The 22769-nt window shown below is 40.7% G+C and overlaps 1 protein-coding gene across 1 annotated transcript in view; it reads right to left on the bottom strand.

Moving 5' to 3' along the window:
* TRHR (thyrotropin releasing hormone receptor) overlaps positions 1-22769 on the bottom strand; it is a 43114-nt gene that overhangs the window by 8074 nt on the left and 12271 nt on the right. The window lies entirely within an intron of this gene.

Raw genomic sequence — 22769 nt, 5'->3', positions numbered from 1 at the left:
CTTCTTCTTCTTCTTCTTCTTCTTCTTCTTCTTCTTCTTCTTCTTCTCCTTCTCCTTCCTCTTCCTCTTCTCTCTCTCTCTCTTTTTTTTTTAATGTGAAGTGGACAGATTTCTAACTTCTGATTTTTAAGGTTGAGATTATAGTTATGGTTCCTTCAGGGGACACTAGTTCAACTTGGCATATATGTGCTGCATGTGAAAAACCAGGCTAATTAAGTTCTCTATTTCAGCCTGCTAAGGATCCTTGTATTACTAACTACCATTCCTATTACTAGTACTATGATTTTACTACAAGTTCTAAAACTATTAACTAACATTTGTATATTGCTTTTTAAAAAAGTGTTAGATTTATGGGAAAGTTGCAAAGATAATACAGAGTTTCCATCTACTTTACATCAAAGTCCCCCTATTATTAACACCTTATATTGGTATGGTGCATTTGTCACAATTAACAAACCAATATTGATACTTTTTCTATGGAGTTAGTTAACTGCATAATTTATTCAAATTTCATTAGTTTTTTCCTGGTGCACTTTTTCTGTTTCAGGATCTTATCCAGGATACCATGTTATATTTAGTCATCACGTCTCCTTAGGTTCCTCTGGGAAGTGACAGTTTCTCTAACTTTCCATAATTTTGATGGCCTTGATAATTTTGAGGAGTACCAGTTAGGTGTTTTATAGAATATCCATCAATTTGAGCTTGGCTGGTGTTTTCTCACACTTAGAATGAAGTTATAGATTTGGGGGAGGAAGGCCACAAAGGCGAACTGCCATTCTCAACACAATATTTGAGTGCATGTTATCAACTTGACTTATGACTAATGTTAACCTCATATCTTGCTTTATTGAGATATAATATACATATAATTAAATTCACCCACTTAGAGTGTATAATTCAAGAGTTTTTAATATATTCCCAGAGTTGTACAACCATTACCCCACTCTAATTTTAGAACATTTTCATCATCCTGAAAAGAAACCCCATACCCATTATAAGTCACTCCCACCTTCCCCAGCTCTAGATTGCCGTAGGCAACTGCTAGTATATTCGTGGCCCCATAGATTTGCCTATTCTGAACATTTCATTTGAATGGAATTAATCTTTTGTGGTATGACTGGCTTCTTTCACCTGGCATAATGTTTTAAGGTTCATCCATGTTGGAGTACGTATGAGTACTTCATTTCTTTTTATTGCTGAATAATATTTCACTATTTGTTGGAAAAGGGACTCGTAAAAAAGAAGGGTTGCAAGAGGGAGATGCAGAGTCGATTTATTTTTCTCAAAAATGGAAGATATTATATCTTTGTTTGCTTGGGGAGCAATCCCACAGAGAGGGGAAAATTTGTGATCCAGGAGAGAGAGAAAGAAAGACAATTGGAAGAACTGTGTTCTTTTTTTTTTTTTTAAAGATTATTTATTTATTTATTTATTTATTTATTTATTTATTTATTTATTAGAGAGTGAACAGGAGAGAAACAGCATGAGAGGGGAGAGGGTCAGAGGGAGAAGCAGGCTCCCCGCTGAGCCGGGAGCCTGATGTGGGACTCAATCCCAGGACCCTGGGATCATGACCTGAGCTGAGGGCAGTCGCTTAACCAACTGAGCCACCCAGGCGCCTGGAAGAACTGTGTTCTTGAATAGGGAACAGAATGGGGTGCACAGTGGTGAGTTGGCCTCTTCTTAGTCATATACACAAAAAACACTTTTTCAATACCTTCCCCTTTTTCTTAGCCACACTTGGTCTAAGATATCAAGATAATGCAGGAGAAAATTCCACCTTTCTTGTCAATACCCTGAATCTTGAATGGAGTCCTAACAGCAGCTAATTGTTTAATTCCTTGTATTAACAAAGTACTTTCATTGTCATCAAGCCATTTTGTGTTTCTATCCCTATGAAATCTGTAGGACAGGTGTTATTGCTTGCATTTTATTGATGAGGGTTGGAAACTGAGCTCAGAGAAGCAGAGAAAGAAGGTCATACAACTCATATATACATATAAGTAGCAAAGCTAGTTATTGGATAGTCTATTGATACTACACCTAGTTTTCTTTCTAGATAATTACAGAAATCAACGTATATACTGAGCTGATGACTTCCAATTGTTGTAAATAATGTTTACGAAATACTTGGAAAGGCCAATATTGTTGGCAGGAATCATCAGTAGTCCTGGGATTACATGTGTCTTTTGCTACATTTAGAAAGTACTGATTAGAGAGAAGAAAGTTGTCATAACAAGGCAGATAGGGATCCTTGACACCAATCTATCTCCTAGGGAAAAAAAATAAACAATAAAATTTAAAATGCAAAAGTAATAAAATGGAATCAAAAATAAAATGGGAACTTTTATTTCTGGGGTCACAGTCCAATTAGTAGCGTGTTATTTGTGAGGATCTGGTTACATGGGATTTGGGGACACTTTAATTATCAGAGATTAGTTTATTAATCTGTCCAGGAAGTTATAGGGAGTTGATTGATATCTCAGTTCTCTGGAAGATTTAGTCCGAATTCTTGCGTTGATTCAGAAAAAAATTCTGACTTTTGATTTTATGTCTGATTCAGAAAAGATTCCGTGCATGGTCATGGGTCTTGCTATCATCTAGACATTCTTCCTTGGGAGAGAAAAGCTGTGGCATACTGCTGTATGTCAGTGAATGGCCAAGTCTAGTGGGTATGGAAGAAAGAGTTGAAATTGGCGTGTAGCATCTTGGTTTCACAACCCCTCTCTGACCCTGAAGAGATTGGGCAGATCACATGATTTATGTTTGAACCTCATTTTCCAGAGTCAGTAAATGTACAATCTTTATTTCTCCCAAAAGTCTCTCCAGTTCCAACATTCTAAGAAGATCTAACTTATATGTTACTCATGGTAACACAATATTCAGACATGCTTGTGATCATTTTCACATAATTGGGTTTTGTTATTTGGGGGTTGTAAGGCCAGGCAAAGGGAAATAGTACCTGGAGCATAAATATTCCTCAAGGTACTGATAAACTATAGGAATAGATTCAATTCCTAATAACGGAGATTGTCAGTAATTATCTTAATTGCTGCGTTCACAGGAAGATGCAGTTTCCTGAAGTGCTGAAGAAATTACTAGAATTCATTTTAACTTCCTGTAGCTAATTAAGAACATGGTGCATCTCTAGACCCAGAACCCTGGCTTCCTAACCTTTTATTATTTTCCCTTTTAAAGTTTATTATAACTGAAATATGGTTGAAGAACTGGAGTCATTGAGATATATTGGAGCATCACCTTGAGAAGAAAGCAAATAATTGAATCCTCTTTTAGGAGTACTATCAATTTAAAGACTGAATCTATAGAAGTTTTAAAAGGAATGCTGAAATAAAAATTATTTAATAACAGGTACCAGGGTCCATTCAAACATTTGGTTGAAATTCAGTGGCAGAATATAAAGATTTCAGGGAAATATTAAATACTGTGGAAAAGCTTTCTTAAAACTAAAAAGGGAAATCCATGTAAGAGGAGATGACAGCCATATCAATAACTGGTGTTGGAAGACTACCACTCTTACAATGAATGATCTTCAAGAGTGTCAGAGCAGATAACTAATTTGTGGATCATTGTCTCTTTATTTGTTTTGTATCTCCCACATTCTCTAACACCAAAGTTCTGCTTTTGGTTTCATGACCAGAATAAATCAACAACAAACTTTTATTGGATCCCTAGTACACAAAAGTTTGGGAGAAGTCCTTAGTAAATATGCCTGCCACATAATAAGTGCTCAATGCACAGTTGAATTATTCCTGAGTAAATACTTATTTTTCACAAATGTTAAAATATAATTGTGGAGGTATGTGTAGGTTTAGGACTCTTTAAATTAGCAAAGTGGTCTAGTTCTTGTACTTCTGGCTGGAATATACCCAATTTCAAAAGTGTACTTCCTTCTGGAAACATTCTCTTGGTTAATGAATACAAAACAGTTAGCTTTAATATTCTAATGCCATTCTTTGAAGAGTAACAATACGTTTTGTGTTTGGCTCCTGTCCATGTTCTCCTGCATTGCTACATTTTAACAAAGTGTTCTGTTACTGGGAATATTTTGCTCTCAGATGGCCTTCAGCAAAGTGATCAATGACCCTTTGCATTTTGTTACATTAATTGAGTCAGTTGAAGAATGAACTTGAGACAGTTATATAAATCTGAATTTAGGTAAGCTTCTACACTGATTGGGAGCGCTGAGATTTTCCTCTTCCAGAGGTGTTCTGCTTTGTTTTGACTTAGAGTCTGGCAATGTGGTTTGTAAAAGAGTTATAATCAATGTGGAGTGCTTTGTACTATGGAGTGGGATCATTGGTGGGGTTTAAAAATTGAATGATGGGGCCACCAATGGGCTTAGAATCAACTCAAAGTCAGTTAAAGTATAATAAAAGTGAATAAGGTCAGAGTGGTGATTCATGGTGGGGAGATCATGGACTGTCAAATCCTGCCTTGTGGATTACCTACAGATTTCTTGGCAAGGAGCCACTTACGGATGCTAATGCATGGGTTCTTGACTCCACCTGTCAAGTACTATATATAAATATTCCATTAAGAACTTAGAGCCATTCTGGCTAGAATTACGGATTATTTTCTGGACTCTATTCTGATTAAAGATGTCCATGAAAATAGTAGCAGAGATTCACATTAGAGAAATTTTGGTAGTATTTGGCAATGCTTGGGGAAGAAGTGGGGATTAAGGGAGAAGTAGGGATTACAGAAATAGTGATACAAGCTTTTTAAATATAAATTTGTAAGTGTGGTGCATCCAGTGAAATTGAAAAAAAAAAATGTCTCCACAATTGTAGGGGTGCTGAGAAAGCAGACTTGTCAAGCAGAGCTATTCTCTGAGTGAGACATTTGTGGGGACAGGAAATTGAGCTCTATATCCCGGGGGGCCACGCGCTGGCCCTGCCCTTGGTAGGACATACGAGCACAGTTGAGAGGTGGAGCTGCAGAAGGACATGTTTTCATATAGAACACCATGTGCGTCCTCCGTGACACCCCCAGATGCTTTACTGAGCATCACCAAATACCAAGTGTGAGGACGCTTACGGGAAACAGAGGGAGCTCTGCACCCAGGGCTGATATGGGATGAACCCTCAAAGCCCATCTTTCTTTCAAAAGCCAAGTTAGAGCGAGGTACAAACACACAAAGAGTGAAAAAAGTGATGGGACCCTGAGCTATTCTGGTTCGTGAAACTAGAGTTCAGGGCTAAATTATACCCAAACCTCTCAGGGTGGGAGAGAGCCTGAGTGGCTGTGAGCCTCACTTTCTGAGAATCTCTGAGTCTGTGTTAGAGGACAGACTGAAGTATTTCTTAACATGTTTCAGTATCGAATGAGGAAAATGGGATGAAAATGGAAGACAGTCTAATCTAGCAATAGAAATTAGCAGATGAGGGGAGAATGGCGGCCTGGAGAGGGCAGGGAAGCTGCGTGCCATTTCTCCAGACCTCGTCCTGCCTAACTCTTCCATTTGGCTTTTCCTGAGTTACATCCTCTTATAATCAACCACTGATCTGGAAGAATTGATGGGGGCGGAGCAAGATGGCAGAGGAGTAGGAGACCTGGATTTCGTCTCCTCTCAGGAATTCAGCTGGATAGGGATCAAACCATTCTGAACACCTACAAACTCAACAGGAGATCGAAGAAAAGAAGAGCAACAACTCTCTCATCAGAAAAGTGACCACTTTCTGGAAGGTAGGACGTGCGGAGAAGTGAATCCGAGGCGATATTCGGGAGGATAGATGGCGGGGGAGAGGCCTCCATTGGCCACTTCTGGCAAGTGATAGAGCCGCGGAGCACAAAATCGGAACTTTTAAAAGTCTGCTCTGCTGAGGAACGTCACTCTGGTGGCTAAGCGGGGGGTGGAACCCTCCGGGACAGTGTGGTCTCAGGACCCTTGGGGTCACAGAAAGACCGGGGGTGCCTGAGTGTGGCAGAGCTCCCAGGTAACGGAGCAGGGAAGCCAGCTGCAGAGGCGGAGCCCAGGCGCGGGCTCTCAGCTCGGGGTTGCCATAAACCGTGATCCGTGGCACAGTTGGGCCACTGCTCCTCCAGCAGGGACCCAACAAGCGGCAGATCCGGGGAGACTCACCTTCCTCCCCCGGGGGGAACTGCACGAGAGTGCACCGCAGGGACCTGCTGGGTTTGGAGACTCCACCCGGGGTCGGGTGCCAACTTTACAGTCATATTCCATCCCTTCATCATATCAACCCTTATTTTTGTACATATATAAGTTTTTCTTTCTTTAAAATTTTGGGAGGCACTTTCTTCTAAAAGACCAAAATACACCCCAAATCTAGTGTGTGGCACTGATCTATATACCAGCCTGATCATATTTGATCACATTCTGGTTTGTTGTTGTTGTTGTTGTTTTGTTTGTTTTTGTTTTTATCTTTATCTTTTTCTTTTTCTTTTTTTTCTTTTTCTTTTTTCTCTCTTTCCATTTCTTTTTCCACTGCTTCAGGTCTTTTCTGATTTGTTTAGAGTATATTTCTGGGGACGTTGTTACTCTGCTAGCATTTTGTTCTCTCATTAATCTATTCTCCTCTGCACAAAATGACAATACAGAAAAAATCACCTCAACAAAAAAACAAGAGATAGTACCGACTGCCAGGGACAGTAGTATGGACTACTCAATATGGACATTAGTACGATGTCAGATCTAGAGTTCAGAATCATCACTTTAAAGAGACTAGCTGGGCTTGAAAAAAATATGGAAGTTATTAGAGAAACCCTTTCTGGAGAAGTAAAAGAACTAAAATCCAACCAAGTAGAAATCAAAAAGTCTATTAATGAGGTGCAATAAAAAATGGGGGCGCTAACTGCTAGAATAAATGAGGCAGAAGAGAGAATTAGTAATATAGAAGACAAAATGATGGAAAATAAAGAGGCTGAGAAAAAGAGAGATAAACAACTACTGGATCACGAGGGCAGAATTCGAGAGATAAGCGATACCATAAGACGAAACAACATTAGAATAATTGGGATCCCAGAAGAAGAAGAAAGAGAGAGGGGGGCAGAAGGTATAATGGAGCAAATTATAGTGGAGAACTTCCCTAATTTGGGGAAGGAAACAGGCATCAAAATCCAGGAAGCACAGAGAACCCCTCTCAAAATCAATAAAAATAGGTCAACACCCTGACATCTAATAGTAAAACTTACGAGTCTCATAGACAAAGAGAAAATCCTGAAAGCAGCTCGGGAAAAGAGATATGTAACCTACAAGGGTAGAAACATTAGATTGGCAACAGACCTATCCACAGAGACCTGGCAGGCCAGAAAGGACTGGCAGGATATATTCAGAGCACTAAATGAGAAAAATATGCAGCCAAGAATACTATATCCAGCTAGGCTGTCATTGAAAATTGAAGGAGAGATAAAAAGCTTCCAGGACAAACAAAAACTAAAGGAATTTGCAAACACAAAACCAGCCCTACAGGGAATCTTGAAAGGGGTCCTCTAAGCAAAGAGAGATCCTAAAAGCAACATAGACCAGAAAGGAACACAGACAATATACAGTAACAGTCCCCTTACAGGCAATACAATGGCACTAAATTCCTATCTTTCAATAGTTACCCTGAATGTAAATGGGCTAAATGCCCCAATCAAAAGATACAGGCTATCAGACTGGATTAAAAAACAAGACCCATTGATATGCTGTCTGCAAGAGACTCATTTTAGACCCAAAGACACTCCCAAATTGAAAGTGAGGGGGTGGAAAACTATTTACCATGCTAATGGACACCAAAAGAAAGCTGGGGTGGCAATCCTTATATCAGACAAATTAGATTTTAAACCAAAGACTGTAATAAGAGATGAGGAAGGACATTGTATCCTACTTAAAGGATCTATCCAACAAGAAGACCTAACAATTGTAAATATCTATGCCCCTAACATGGGAGCAGCCAATTAATTATATAAGGCAATTAATAACAAAAGCAAAGAAACACATCGACAACAATACAATAATAGTGGGGGACTTTAACACCCCCCTCACTGAAATGGACAGATCGTTTAAGCAAAAGATCAACAAGGAAATAAAGACTTTAAATGACACACTGGACCAAATGGACTTCACAGACATATTCAGAACATTCCGCCCCAAAGCAACGGAATACACATTCTTCTCTAGTGCCCATGGAACATTCTCCAGAATCGATCACATCCTAGGTCATAAATCAGGTCTCAACCGGTACCAAAAGATTGGGATCATTCCCTGCCTATTTTCAGACCACAGTGCTTTGAAACTAGAACTCAATCACAAGAGGAACGTCGGAAAGAACTCAAATACATGGAGGCTAAGGAGCATCCTACTGAAGAATGAATGGGTCAACCAGGAAATTAAAGAAGAATTAAAAAAATACATGGAAACCAATGAAAATGAAAACACAACTGTTCAAAATCTTTGGGATGCAGCAAAGGCAGTCCTAAGAGGAAAGTATATAGCAATACAAGCCTTTCTCAAGAAACAAGAAAGGTCTCAAGTACACAACCTAACCCTACACCCAAAGGAGCTGGAGAAAGAACAGCAAATAAAGCCTAAACCCAGCAGGAGAAGAGAAATAATAAAGATCAGAGCAGAAATCAATGAAATAGAAACTAAAAGAACAGTAGAACAGATCAACGAAACTAGGAGCTGGTTCTTTGAAAGAATTAACAAGATTGATAAACCCCTGGCCAGACTTATCAAAAAGAGAAGAGAAATGACCCAAATTAACAAAATCATGAATGAAAGAGGAGAGATCACAACCAACACCAAAGAAATACAAACATTTATAAGAACATATTATGAGCAACTCTATGCCAGCAAATTAGATAACCTGGAAGAGATGGATGCATTCCTAGAGATGTATCAACTACCAAAACTGAACCAGGAAGAAATAGAAAACCTGAACAGACCTATAACCACTAAGGAAATTGAAGCAGTCATCAAAAATCTCCCAAAAAACAAAAGCCCAGGGCCAGATGGCTTCCCAGGGGAATTCTACCAAACATTTCAAGAAGAATTAATACCTATTCTTCTGAAACTGTACCAAAAAATAGAAATGGAAGGAAAACATCCAAACTCATTTTATGAGGCCAGCATTACCTTGATCCCAAAACCAGACAAAGACCCCATCAAAAAGGAGAAGTACAGACCACTATCCCTGATGAACATGGATGCAAAAATTCTCACCAAAATACTAGCCAATAGGATACAACAGTACATTAAAAGGATTATTCACCACGACCAAGTGGGATTTATCCCTGGGCTGCAAGGTTGGGCTGCAAATCAATCAATGTGATACAATACATTAATAAAAGAAAGAACAAGAATCATATGATCCTCTCAATAGATGCAGAAAACGCTTTTGACAAAGTATAGCTTTGTACTTTGTACAAAGTACCTTTCTTGATCAAAACTCTTCAGAGTATAGGGATAGAGGGTACATACCTCAATATCATAAAAGCCATCTATGAAAAACCTACAGCAAATATCATTCTCAATGGGGAAAAACTGAGAGCTTTCCCCCTAAGGTCAGGAACACGGCAGGGATGTCCACTATCACCACTGCTATTCAACATAGTATTGGAAGTCCTAGCCACAGCAATCAGACAACAAAAAGAAATCAAAGGCATCCAAATCGGCAAAGAAGAAGTCAAACTCTCACTCTTTGCAGATGATATGATACTTTATGTGGAAAACCCCAAAGACTCCACCCCAAAACTGCTAGAACTCATACAGGAATTCAATAAAGTGGCAGGATATAAAATCAATGCACAGAAGTCAGTGGCATTCCTATACACCAACAAGGCAGAAGAAAGAGAAATTAAGGAGTCGATCTCATTTACAATTGTACCCAAAACCATAAGATACCTAGGAATAAATCTAACCAAGGAGACAAAGGATCTATACTCAGAAAACTATAAAATACTCATGAAAGAAATTGAGGAAGACACAAAGAAATGGAAAAACGTTCCATGCTCATGGATTGGAAGAACAAATATTGTGAAGATGTCAATGCTACCTAGAGCAATCTACACATTCAATGCAATCCCCATCAAAATACCATCCACTTTTTTCAAAGAAATGGAACAAATAATCCTAAAATTTGTATGGAACCAGAAAAGACCCTGCATAGCCAGAGGATTGTTGAAAAAGAAAAGCAAAGCCGGCGGCATCACAATTCCAGACTTCCAGTTCTATTACAAAGCTGTCATCATCAAGACAGCATGGTACTGGCACAAAAACAGACACATAGATCAATGGAACAGAATAGAGAGCCCAGAAATGGACCCTCAACTCTATGGTCAACTCATCTTTGACAAAGCAGGAAAGAATGTCCAATGGAACAAAGACAGTCTCTTCAACAAATGGTGTTGGGAAAATTGGATAGCCACATGCAGAAGAATGAAACTGGACCATTTCCCTACACCACACACAAAAATAGACTCCAAATGGTTGAAAGACCTCAATGTGAGACAGGAGTCCATCAAAATCCTAAAGGAGAACACAGGCAGCAACCTCTTTGACCTCAGCCAAAGCAACTTCTTCCTAGAAACATCTCCAAAGGCAAGGGAAGCAAGGGCAAAAATGAACTATTGGGACTTCATCAAAATAAAAAGCTTTTGCAAAGCAAAGGAAACAGTCCACAAAACCAAAAGACAACCGACAGAATGGGAGAAGATATTTGCAAATGACATATCAGATAAAGGGCTAGTATCCAAAATCTATAAAGAACTCATCAAACTCAACACCCAAAGAACAAAGAGTCCAATCAAGAAATGGGCAGAAGACATGAACAGACATTTTTCCAAAGAAGACATCCAAGTGGCCAACAGACACATGAAAAAGTGCTCAATATCGCTCGGCATCAGGGAAATCCAAATCAAAACCTCAATGAGATACCACCTCACACCAGTCAGAATGGCTAAAATTAACAAGTCAGGAAATGACAGATGTTGGCGGGGATGCAGAGAAAGGGGAACCCTCCTACACTGTTGGTGGGAATGCAAGCTGGTGCAGCCACTCTGGAAAACTGTATGGAGGTTCCTCAAAAAGTTGAAAATAGAGCTACCATATGATCCAGCAATTGCACTACTGGGTATTTACCCCAAAGATACAAAAGTAGGGATCCGAAAGGGTACGTGCACCCCGATGTTTATAGCAGCAATGTCCACAATAGCCAAACTGTGGAAAGAGCCAAGATGTCCATCGACAGAAGAATGGATAAAGAAGATGTGGTATATATATACAAAGGAATATTATGCACCCATCTAAAGGAATGAGATCTTGCCATTTGCAACGACGTGGATGGAACTGGAGGGTATTATGTTGAGTGAAATAAGTCAAACAGAGAAAGACATGTATCATATGATCTCACTGATATGAGGAATTCTTAATCGCAGGAAACAAACTGAGGGTTGCTGGAGTGGGGGGTGGGGTGGGAGGGATGGGGTGACTGGGTGATAGACACTGGGGAGGGTATTTGCTCTGGTAAACACTGTGAATTGTGCAAGACTGTTGAATCTCAGATCTGTACCTCTGAAACAAATAATGCAATATATGTTAAGAAAAAAAAAAGAAGAAGAAGGTAGCGGGAGGGGAAGAATGAAGCGGGGGAAATCGGAGGGGTAGAAGAACCATGAGAGATGATGGATTCTGAAAAACAAACTGAGGGTTCTAGAGGGGAGGGGGGTGGGAGGATGGGTTAGCCTGGTGGTATGTATTGAGGAGGGCACATTCTGCATGGAGCACTGGGTGTTATGCACAAACAATGAATCATGGAACACTTCCTCTAAAACTAATGATGTAATGTATGGGGATTAACATAAGAATAAAAAAAAAAAAAAAGGAAGAATTGAGAAAGCACCCATAAGAGGAGAAAGATGTATTAGGCCTCAAACATAAGGGTTCCATCTTTCTCAGTAGTAAATTTTTATAATCAAAAAAAAAAAAAAAAGAAATTAGCAGATGAGGGAGTAAGAGCATTCAGATAAATGCAATGTCTCCTGTGTGCTGGGTAGTGTGCTTGGCATTTTCTTCATATCAGCCCCTACTTTATCTGCATTTTACCGAGGATAAAACTGATGCCAAGAAAGTCCTATGCTGATGAACGAAAGCCACACTTTAAGGGCATGGGTATTTCACTGCAAAGTCTCCCTCTTCTCTTCACTATAATACCTTGAATTGGGGGCAAAAAAAAATTTTTTTTTTTGAAGTTTGCAAAACCAAAAAACAGGTGGATTGAAAGTTTAGATGTGGTGAAGACTGTCAGAGTGGAACAGGAGAATGAAAAATGAATTCCTAGTTCCACCCAAGGGTTATACCTCAGCACCTGCCAGAGCTATCCTATTCCCTCCACTCAGTTCTGAGGGAACATGTTTTTTGAACGTTTCCATTTTGTGGGCCCTCCTGTTAACAGTGGAGAACTAAAGATAAAGTTTGCAGCTAGACTTTAGGATTCGCTACAAAACTTCCCACAACACTAGCAGCTATTGTAGTGTGGAGGTTTGAGGATTGGTTACAGTCTGATAGTTGTGGGAGATGAAAGGCTGTCTCCCTTCCTGTTGCTTTGATGTTTTCTTGTTCACAGGAGGCCGATGTTTGGAAACATGCTGGGAAGGAGAAAACTCAGCCAGTAGAATGGGGATTCAAATTATAATAACATCTCAACTGTAGAAAATAAAATGTCATTCTAAATTGTTTCATGAGCCATCCTGGAACAAGGCTACAGTGCATCTGCTGTGGGTTGAGTGTGCTACTTAGCCTTTTCTAAATGTTCTCTTCCAGGTAAATCACTGGTGAATGACTAAGCATGCGGAAAACCCTGCCTTACCACCTTGCGTGGGTTTTCTTACCTTTGTTCTCTAGGATGTGTTTACTTCTCCTGATCATTTTTCTCTTTGGAACCAGACCTTGGAAATTCTGAATGAGGCATCTTGGCTGGCTGTGAGCTGGGCATCCAGCTGCTGGGTCTAACACTTCTCTGAAGATACTGATCCTTTCTGAGGGAGATATTTCCAGATCTCATCTCTCCCTTGTGCTTCTCCGGCCCTACAGCCTGGTGAGGGTAACACTGTAGACAGTGATCTAGACACACAATCCCTCAGCTCACCCAGCAGGGGATGGGAAATCAATGAGAATATTTTGAAATGTAAAATGTGAATGATGGAGGGGAAGATAGGTAATCTCTAAATAGAAGTAAAGTTCTCAGGGCTGCCAAAGTTTTAGTGGGTATTTAGTGGTCTTGCTCCTAAAGATCTTGGACAAAGTACCTTATCATGGGGGCTAAGAGCACCTGGAAGGCAGCCAGCTCCTTCTCTATCTGTGTCTATCCCAGGAGAGACTACCTGTACCATGCTTGGGCCTATCTGGACTTACAGAGAGAATTTTCTAGCTGTCCCAAAAGAACTCACAACAACAGCCAAATGGGGAAAGTATGTTCCTTTCCCTCAGCAAGTTATAAACTCAACACTTTTCACTGATTTTTAGCTCTCTGATGGCTAGCCATGGGACTCAGAATCAGAAGACTTGGTTTGAAATGTCAGCTTTGTCAATCATTACCCCTCAAAGCTTTCTGAGCCTTGATGTCCCAGTTAATATGTGAATATAATATATTTGAGGATTAATTCCAAGGAGGATGTGAAAACACACTGAAGCATATACTATAGCTTTCTAATATGAGGTGCTGTTATATTCCTTATCCTGTCTTGAAATCTGCATCCTTGGCAAGGACTTTATCACCCCTTGTTTGCCTAACAGATTGAATGGAGCTACTTTGCATTTATCTGCTTTTAGCGGTTTGACTAAAAAACCTACATGAGTCTATAAGGTGTCTGATGCAAACCACAGCATGCTGGTCATGTGCTGTGAAGTCCAAGCTTTTACCACAGATTATTAAGTCATTAGAGTTTCTTTTCAATGGTATTGTCCAGGTGGTATTAATATAGTGGTTGAGGGAACAGGCTGGATTCTAATTCTAGTTCTGCCTCTCTCTAGCCGTATAAAACTGGGCAAGATATCTCATGCCTGTAATACTCAGTATACTCATCTGTGAAATAGGAGTAAGTGTAAAGAATACATGATGTAATTTATGTAAAGCATCCGCATAGAGTATGGGCTTCCATATACAACACACCATTTAAACCATCTCTGGGAAAATGTGGAGGATTTAACTAAATAGCCGTGAAGACTGTGACAACCACCACCACCACAACAATAATAATTCCTTACTATACTCAATATATCTTAAACATAACACCAGGGATTTTATTGAATTATTTAATCGTTGCAGTATTTATGAAGTAGGTATTCGTTTCATTTTATAGATGAAGAGAAAGAGATCCAGAGAAGAGAATACTAACTTTCTAGAGACAGTGGCAGGTACTAACCTTTTCCTAGGTTACTTGCTCTCTTATCTCCCTGGTTATTTCTTTTTTAAAAAAAAAAAGATTTTATTTATTTGACAGAGAGAGACACAGTGAGAGAGGGAACACAAGCAGGGGAAGTGGGAGAGGGAGAAGCAGGCTTCCCGCTGAGCAGGGAGCCCGATGCAGGGCTCGATCCCAGGACCCCGGATCATGACATGAGCTGAAGGCAGACGCTTAACTGACTGAGCCACCCAGGCGCCCCTCTCCCTGCTTATTTCTGTGTACTAACAATTCCATTCTGAGAGGATCCTGTTGCTTTATTTATTTGTTTCTTGTCTCTTTTTCATCTCTAGCATGATGGCTTCTACCTACCCTACACACAAGGAGCAGCATGAAGGTCTGGCGCCTAGTAGGTGCCAAAAATATTCAAGAAATGAATGAATGAACAATTCACTAATGCTACTCTAAGTATTGCCTTTTCCATGGAGTTCCATGTGGTTGTTTGGTACTTCCAGTCCTAATCACAAATGTCATTATTATTTGGGGACTGATTTCTTTTCTAATATGTAAGATCTTGATGGCAAGAATACGGTGTACTGCATATTTTTATCTCTTGCCCTTGAATCAAGGTTTGGTATTAAAAAATGCTTAGAGTCTGGGCACCTGGGTGGCTCAGTTGGTTAAGCGACTGCCTTCAGCTCAGGTCATGATCCTGGAGTCCAGGGATCGAGTCTCGCATCGGGCTCCCTGCTCAGCAGGGAGTCTGCTTCTCCCTCTGGCCCTCCCCCTCTCATGTGCTCTCTCTCTCTCTCAAATAAATAAATAAAATCTTTAAAAAATAAAAATAAAAAAATGCTTAGAGTCAACAATTAAAATCAATGTGTAAAGATTCAGTCTCAAAAAGGGGGCATGATAGATCAGACTGGAATTATGGTGAAGAAAATTTTCAGGGAACAACATATTATTCTGTAGAAATAAACAGTTGTTGGATATAATGTTACAAAGAACTCAGGAAATGTGAACAACGAAAGAGATGCTAAGTCAATATGATTTATGCTGAGGTCATTTCCCATTATCAATGTTGACTGAACTGTATTAATATATACCAGAGTGGGGTTTGCCTACAAAAGATACAAACCCACTTTGACAGTCATTCTTGTACTGTCTTCTCTGTCTGCTGTCACATCTAATCATCTGTGGTTTCTCTGTCCCTCATGAAGCTGTAGGAAACTATTTCTCTGGATGTCACTCTGCATCTTAAATTTGTACTTTAGAGCCCATTGAAATCAAGGATTCTCCCATATAATGGGCAAAGCATTTTCTTTAGGGGATATAGAGTCAAGATGACAGTAGGGGATACACTAGCTACTAACTTAGGCTGCCTGCGATAAGCTTGAACTTTCTTGTTTGGGGTAATTTTGTGGTAATTCTTGTTTGGATAATATTTGTTTAATATGTATTTATAATTTATTTCTTGAGCACCCTTCACATACCTGTACCAAGTATATAACATTTTCACAAATAAACTTTTAAATAGGAATTGTTCAAGGGTCAGCAAAACTTTATAATAAGGAGCCAGACAGTAAGTATTTTAGCCTTTTTGGGCCCTACAGTCCCTGCCATAACTATTCATCTCTGCCCCTGTGAGAGAAGCCACGAACGACACATGGGTGATTGGGCGTGGCTGTGAACGTTATTTAGAAAAACAAGCCATAGAGCTGGATTTGGCCCATGACCGTAGTTTGCCACCAGTGGAATAGTCCAATTCTTCTGGTAAAGCAAGGTAAATGGCACATAACTTATTTCAAACCACTCTTGTGATTTACGGCGAATTTTTTCAAATTATTCATCTAATTATCAACAGCTCTTATGAGAAATACAGACCGAATAATGCTGGCTTTCAGCGTGGGGACCAAAATTTTGATTGAAAATTTGACTTCTCTTATGACAGAATCATCGTGAGCATTACTACTCTAAACAAATATCACCTAAAAAAATTTCCTGCTGATACAGTACTTTTAATAATCCTGGGAGCTACTTTCCCAGAAGATGTGCGCTCCTACGGATGCTGGATTCAGGAGTTCGTGTAGAAACCAGTACCAGAATCAGCCGGAGAGGACGCACTTCCAGACTGATGGCCAGTCCCTTGGTTCTGCTATCAGACTCTCCTCATCTGTGCCGGAATCCTGGCTCCAGCACTTACCAGTTGTTGGACTCGGGGCCCATCTCTAACTTCTGAGTCTCCATTTTCTCTTGAGTAAAAGTGGTGAGAGAAATTTTACCTATCTCCCAGGTTGTGGGGATAAATGAGATAATGTTGATCAAGGGCTTATGTAGTGTTTGGAACATAGTAAATGCTAGAAAAGCAAAGCTAATTTTAAAACTAACAATAGGAATCACTCATTACTTACTGTGCATCAGACGCTGTTCTGAGTGTTTCATTTACATATACAGCTCATCGAATCTCCACAAATAGCATCGTGAGGAAGGTGCTACCATGACCTCCATGTTACCAGCGAGGGAACCCATCTACACTTACAAGTGGCAAAGCTGGGATTTGATCCAAACAGTTTGCCCCTGTCATGCTGGAACCACTCTGGCTGCCACCAAAAAGGCCTCTTGAACTATCTGTCCCTACAAAGGCAACTGTTTCTTATTGCTCAGGTGGAACTAGGTAGACATCGTATTTCCTGTTATGAGAATGAAGAGAACTAGTGCTGTGTGTGGGTAAAGGAACACTGATCACAAACCTCTGTCAATCTCTGACCTACCTAGAGGTCTCCACCCCCACCAGTGGAAAATGTTTCCGTCTGAATTAGAATGGAGAATGCCTTTTCTTCTAGAATAAGTGTTTTAAAAGCTTATGAAAGACAACTGAAGAGTATCACTGCTATACTTCCTGTGCATAAAAGCTAAATGACTTACGTAGGCAGGCCTGGTGTTTTAGCATTTCATTAATGGGAAAAATCCTGTCATTTCAGACATTGATTTGTGAGCGACATTTGCTCGTGTCTGCATATAGAGTCAAAATAACACTACACTCTGAAAATGGGCTATTTACTTTATATCTCTGACTACCCTATAGAAAATCATCTCCCTCCTACTTCATCATTTCATATCCTCCTCATCTGCTTCATTTTCTCCAATATCTGATACACTATGTGTATATATTTATATACTGTATATGTGTTCATATACTGTTTCCTCCATCCTCCTTAGAATGTAAGTTCCACAGGACAAGGGTTTTTGTCTTACTTGTTCACTGCTGTGTTCCTAAGGTCTCACACAGGGCCAGGAACACTCAAGGAGGTGTTCAGCACATTTTGTGGAACATGTGAATCAATGCAATTGTCACCTATATAAGAAGTGCCCTTTTTCTTAGGCAGAGAAGGCCTAAGCTACGTACCTCATCTCTGAGATCCTAGTACTGTGGGCAAGTGTGTGAGGAAGGAGAGTATAATGTTACTATCAGAGGCTTTGGATTAGATGCCAGCATTCGATCCCCGGTTCTTCCATCTCTTGATTGGATGACCTTGAGGTTAATGTTGCTGAATCTCAGACTCCTCATCTTTAAAACTGACATGATAAATTATACCTCTGTCCTAGGTGCAAATGTGATGCTGTGCAGACATCCCAGAGCACCATACCTAGTGCACGGTCTGAGCTCAGGAACACTGGCCACCTGAAAGGCGAGCAAACGACTGACCGCCATGTAGGTGGGCCACACTCTTTTCCAGGTTACATTGGTGGGAGGGGGAGCAGACAAGGAACCTGGTGCATGACATTAACCGAAGAATCTAAGCTAGAATATTTAGGCAGTGACTCAAACCGGGATGCAGAGGTTTTGAGGATTGCTTGGGGGAAATTTTCAAAACTCTCCATGCTCCTGGGGCGTTGGCAACGCTGCTTCCCTTTACAATTTGTGTGTGGATGTGCTTCTGGACTGAAGGGAACATGTCCTATTCCTCAGGGGTTTGGGAGTAAAATAAATGTGGATAACAAATTTACGGTACATTACTAAGGTATAATATGTTCAAATCTTTCTGATGACTGCAAAGATAGCATATGTATGAAATATTGGCTAGTTGATACCCAAGGGAATGAATCACTGCTCACCACAGAGGCTTTCGTGCACAGCATTTCCCTAGCATGACTGTGTAACAGCTTCCCGAGATGTTTTCCTTCTGAATGAAGACGTTTCTATTGCTCTTTAGGGGAAAATGGTTTCGCGAATTTTACCACTGCAAATCATCGTGATTCAAGTCATCTTTATGATACATTATTGTTTTTGAAAGAATTCTTTATATTCCTCAGGTTTCTAAAGAACTTGACTCTATCCTTAAAACTGAGATCGTATTGGGTCAGTTGAGCTGAGGCAGAAAGATAACCTTGAATAAACAGAACTCTAATTACAATAGCTTTACTTTCACTCTTTATAAAAGACAGCAGGATTGTCTGAAAGTGCACTTACGTTTAGGTATCCGTTTGCAAAAATTAGAGTACCTTTCTTCAATGCTACCAAGAACTTCTTAATGACCATTAAAAATTATTTGAGAAGATAATTCACACTGTCACAGCCCAGAATTTTCTGTCTTTTGACTCACTGGGCATCATGGGAACATGAGTTTTCTTTCAGTACCTCAATGTTTGTGATTAAAAAATAAATCCAAGACGGCATTTTCTACCTGTGGTATATGCATGGATAACTGTCTATCAAAACATGTTTAGGATGGTACAATAAGCCTGATGCAACTTAATAACCATTCTTAATTAATTATTCTGAGGAAATGAGCAGAGTTGGGAAGGAGCCAGTAACAGAAACCATTCATTAGCTTAAAAGCCACAGTACATCGATGGACTCAGAAACAAACTGAGGGTTCTAGAGGGGAGGGGGGGTGGGAGGATGGGTCAGCCTGGTGATGGGTATTAAAGAGGGCACGTTCTGCATGGAGCACTGGGTGTTATACGCAAACAATGAATCATGGAACACTACATCAAAAACTAATGATGTAAGGTATGGGGATTAACATAACAATAAAAAAAGCCACAGTCCATAACGGCAGTTTTCTACCTGTCTAAATTTGGGTCTGCACTGGATTTTGAGTGGCTGGCACTGACTCCTTGAGTTGGGAGAGCTCCCTCAGGAATAAACAAATATCGTGTGTGATGTGGAGCACCGATACAGAAAGGGTTTATGTGGAACCCCTCTCTGGCTTTTGCCTTTAGTATCTGAGGGTCTTGTGAGGCACAGAGACTCAGTGTGCTCGCATCCACAGGAGAAGGGTCAAGCACCCTCGATTCCGCCCATCCCTGTTTATTAAGAGTATTTGCACTTCATAATGCCCTCCTCCTAGGAGATAAAAGTCACTAGCAAAGTCAAGTCAAGAACGGTCTGCAAAATGGAGTAGTGTTCCTTTTATCAAAAGGCTAATTATTTTTAAGTATGTTCCCGGCGTCCCTCACTGATAAATTGGAAATAGCCGGGATGTTTGAGGGGAAGGCAAAAGACTGTGAACACCAGACAAGTCAGCTGAGAATGCTCATAAAGCAGAGACCCGGCTCAAGATTGTGAGGAAGGAGTTATAGCCCATGAACTGGTCCTATTCACAATATTTTGAGGCACCTGACTTCCATCGATTTGGAGGCAGGGTTTTAGATGGAACTTTGTGGCAAATGTAGAAATCTCTGCCCTTGGTGTTGCATCACATCCTATCTATCTTTATGGTAAGATCCTTGCCCCAGTGAAAGGGAAGGAAGTGCTAAGGATAAATTGTATTGGTCGCGGGGCTGTCATTCTTTGTCACAGAAAAGGAAACAACCTTGAGGACAATGAAATGGCTCATCTAAATATGGCACCACACACCTAAAAACCTTCAGGATTAGTGCCTTTGGTTGCCCAAACAAAGGGATGGGTTTTTCTAATTTGCTTAAGATGTTTATTGGGAATGAGTCCCAGAACAGGCCCACTGCAAAGTGTTTAGACGTCACTAAGAAATTCAGATTGCCTGTCATTTACTATTACACCAGCTCCTTGTTTCTAAATGTGAATGGGACTTCATCCTGCCATCGTTCCCCCGTCATCTCCCTCTCCCACTTCCCACAATGGACTGCCATGCCTCTGCTCATGGCCCCTCGCTCCACCACTGTCTCTTCATGCTTGTTAGTCCATGAGTTTCCATTCCGTGTCACCAAGAAAAGAGAGACCAGCCTATAGGAATGCGCCACCTCCTACCCCATAACCTAAAAATAATCTGCAACCATGGTCATCCCGATCTCTTTTCCTGTATCATTCATTCTCTTTAAGTCACACATTTATCCATTTGTTCAACACTCATTGATACTTCTATGTACGACACGCTGTGCTGGGTGCTGCCGACGGACCAGCGAGTTAGATGCAATGCTGCTGACAGGCTTACCATTACCTTGCCCTCTCCAAGGTTATGGCTTCACCTGTGTTCTTGCTGGTACCCCTTCGTGCCTCTGCAGGGACCGAGCCCTAGCAACAGTGAGTCTGGCTCATGTCTCTGCAAGCAGTTCCTCCCACCCTGCTTAGCTCTTTCCTACCAGGATTTAAAGGCTTCAGGTTGGGGCGCAGGGGTGGCTCAGGCTGTTAAGCATCTGCCTTCGGCTCAGGTCATGATCCCAGGGTCCAGAGATCAAGGCCCATGTCAGGCTCCCTGCTCAGCTGGGAGTCTGCTTCTCCCTCTGCCCCTCCCCCTGCTTGTGCTCTCCCTTGCTCTCTCTCTCTCAAGTAAATAAATAAAATCTTTCAAAATAAATAAATAAAGGCTTTGGGTTTCCCCTGTCTTAGGCAGGAAACAAAACAAAGGAAACAAAAATACTCTGCCTTTTTTCTCCCTGTCATTACTGTGCACTCCCCAGCTGCCCCTCTCTCTCACAAATGTGTTAAAACTTGCCTACTCTTAACTCCCTGTCCAGTTTCCTGCTGCCTGCCCCAATCCATTCATTCACAACTTCATGAGAGCTAATGTAGTCCCCCTACCACTTTGTGGGAATTACTCACAAAGCCTGCCAGTGCCTGTTTGGGGTGCTTCTTTGGTTATCTTTACCTCTTTCTGTTGACCTCCATGGAAAGTCTCCTCCTTTCATTTTTGTGACTCTACATTCTCCTGGCTGTCTTCCTCCCTCTCTGGCAATTCCTTTTATTTGTTTTATTATTTTATTTATTCCTTTTATTTGTTTATTTCATGGGCTCTTCATCCCATTCCCCCCAGAATTCTGGCTACTCCAGGGTTTCTTTTCTAGTCCACAAAATTTCCCCCAATAATCGTATTTACCCCAGAGTCCCCAACCAACCGTCTGGACGCTGACTGCTCCAAGTCTCAATCTCCAGGCCAGGTGTCTCTTCTGAGCTCTAACTCTGTACTTCAAACTGTAACCTTGTAAACTGTATTCTCCAGACACTTCAAATGCAACATGGGCAAGGCTGAACTTAATATGCTCACTGCCCTGAAATATACTCCTCCACCAATTAATTTGCAAGGTGCAGCTCAGGAGGCTCTTCCAGAAAGCCTTTCTGACGCCCATCTGCCCCCGAGCCATCTAGGTGAGGAGAACTGTAAGTACACCACTCTGTGCTTTTTCTGATGATAACACTTATTCCTTTATGGCTGGAATTATCACTTTACTTTCCTGTGTTTCCTATTAGACTGTGAACCTTTTGTGAGCAGGAATTCTAACTTGCTCATGTTTGTATCCTCATACCTAATACAGTGCCTGATACATAGTAGGTTTTCAATTAAATCATAGATGAGTGGGTGCAAATTTGTCCTTACCTGCACTATTTTCCCATTCCATTTAATAACACACTGGAAGGGTTTGTAATAATTTAACAAGGATAATACCTCCACTGTGCACTACAGTTGGTTTATACAAAAGTATTGACTTGATTGCTCCTAATTGATTAATAGAGAAATAGGCTGGAGATCCATCCTAGCACGTGATACTCTCTAGTTAAATATTTCTCCTGTAAATTCACCCTGAAGCGGAGCCTATTCCTAGCTTTCCTTGTAGAGCAGAAAATATATCAGTGCACATTTTTTTCTCCTGCTCTCCCCCACCCTCATTTTCTATATGCCTAATCTTTCAAATGTTTGCCAAGTAGAATCAGTCACCAAGCTGAACTCCTGTCAGAGAAGCATGACAGTGTATCCCAGTCCCGCACATTGCTGGAGGCTCCCGTTACTCGACTTTACAAATGATCTTTGAAAATTCATGGGGTGCTCTGCGTTTACCCTGCCTCTGTTCCCTCTCACCCTCACCATGGGGCTGCCTCTCGTAGAGTCACGGCCTCCTTCTCTGAGCGAAGAGCTGCTGCCTGCAGAAAATCTGCTGAGTTCTCCCAGAGCCATAAATCCCGTGAAAACTCACAACGATGAAGGCAC

Source organism: Mirounga leonina, unplaced genomic scaffold, assembly GCF_011800145.1.
Source record: "Mirounga leonina isolate KUSES-001 unplaced genomic scaffold, KU_Mleo_1.0 Mir_165, whole genome shotgun sequence".
NCBI classification, from domain to species: domain Eukaryota; kingdom Metazoa; phylum Chordata; class Mammalia; order Carnivora; family Phocidae; genus Mirounga; species Mirounga leonina.
The sequence above is the reverse complement of the archived record's forward strand: the minus strand, read 5'-3'. Positions and strand labels throughout refer to the sequence as shown.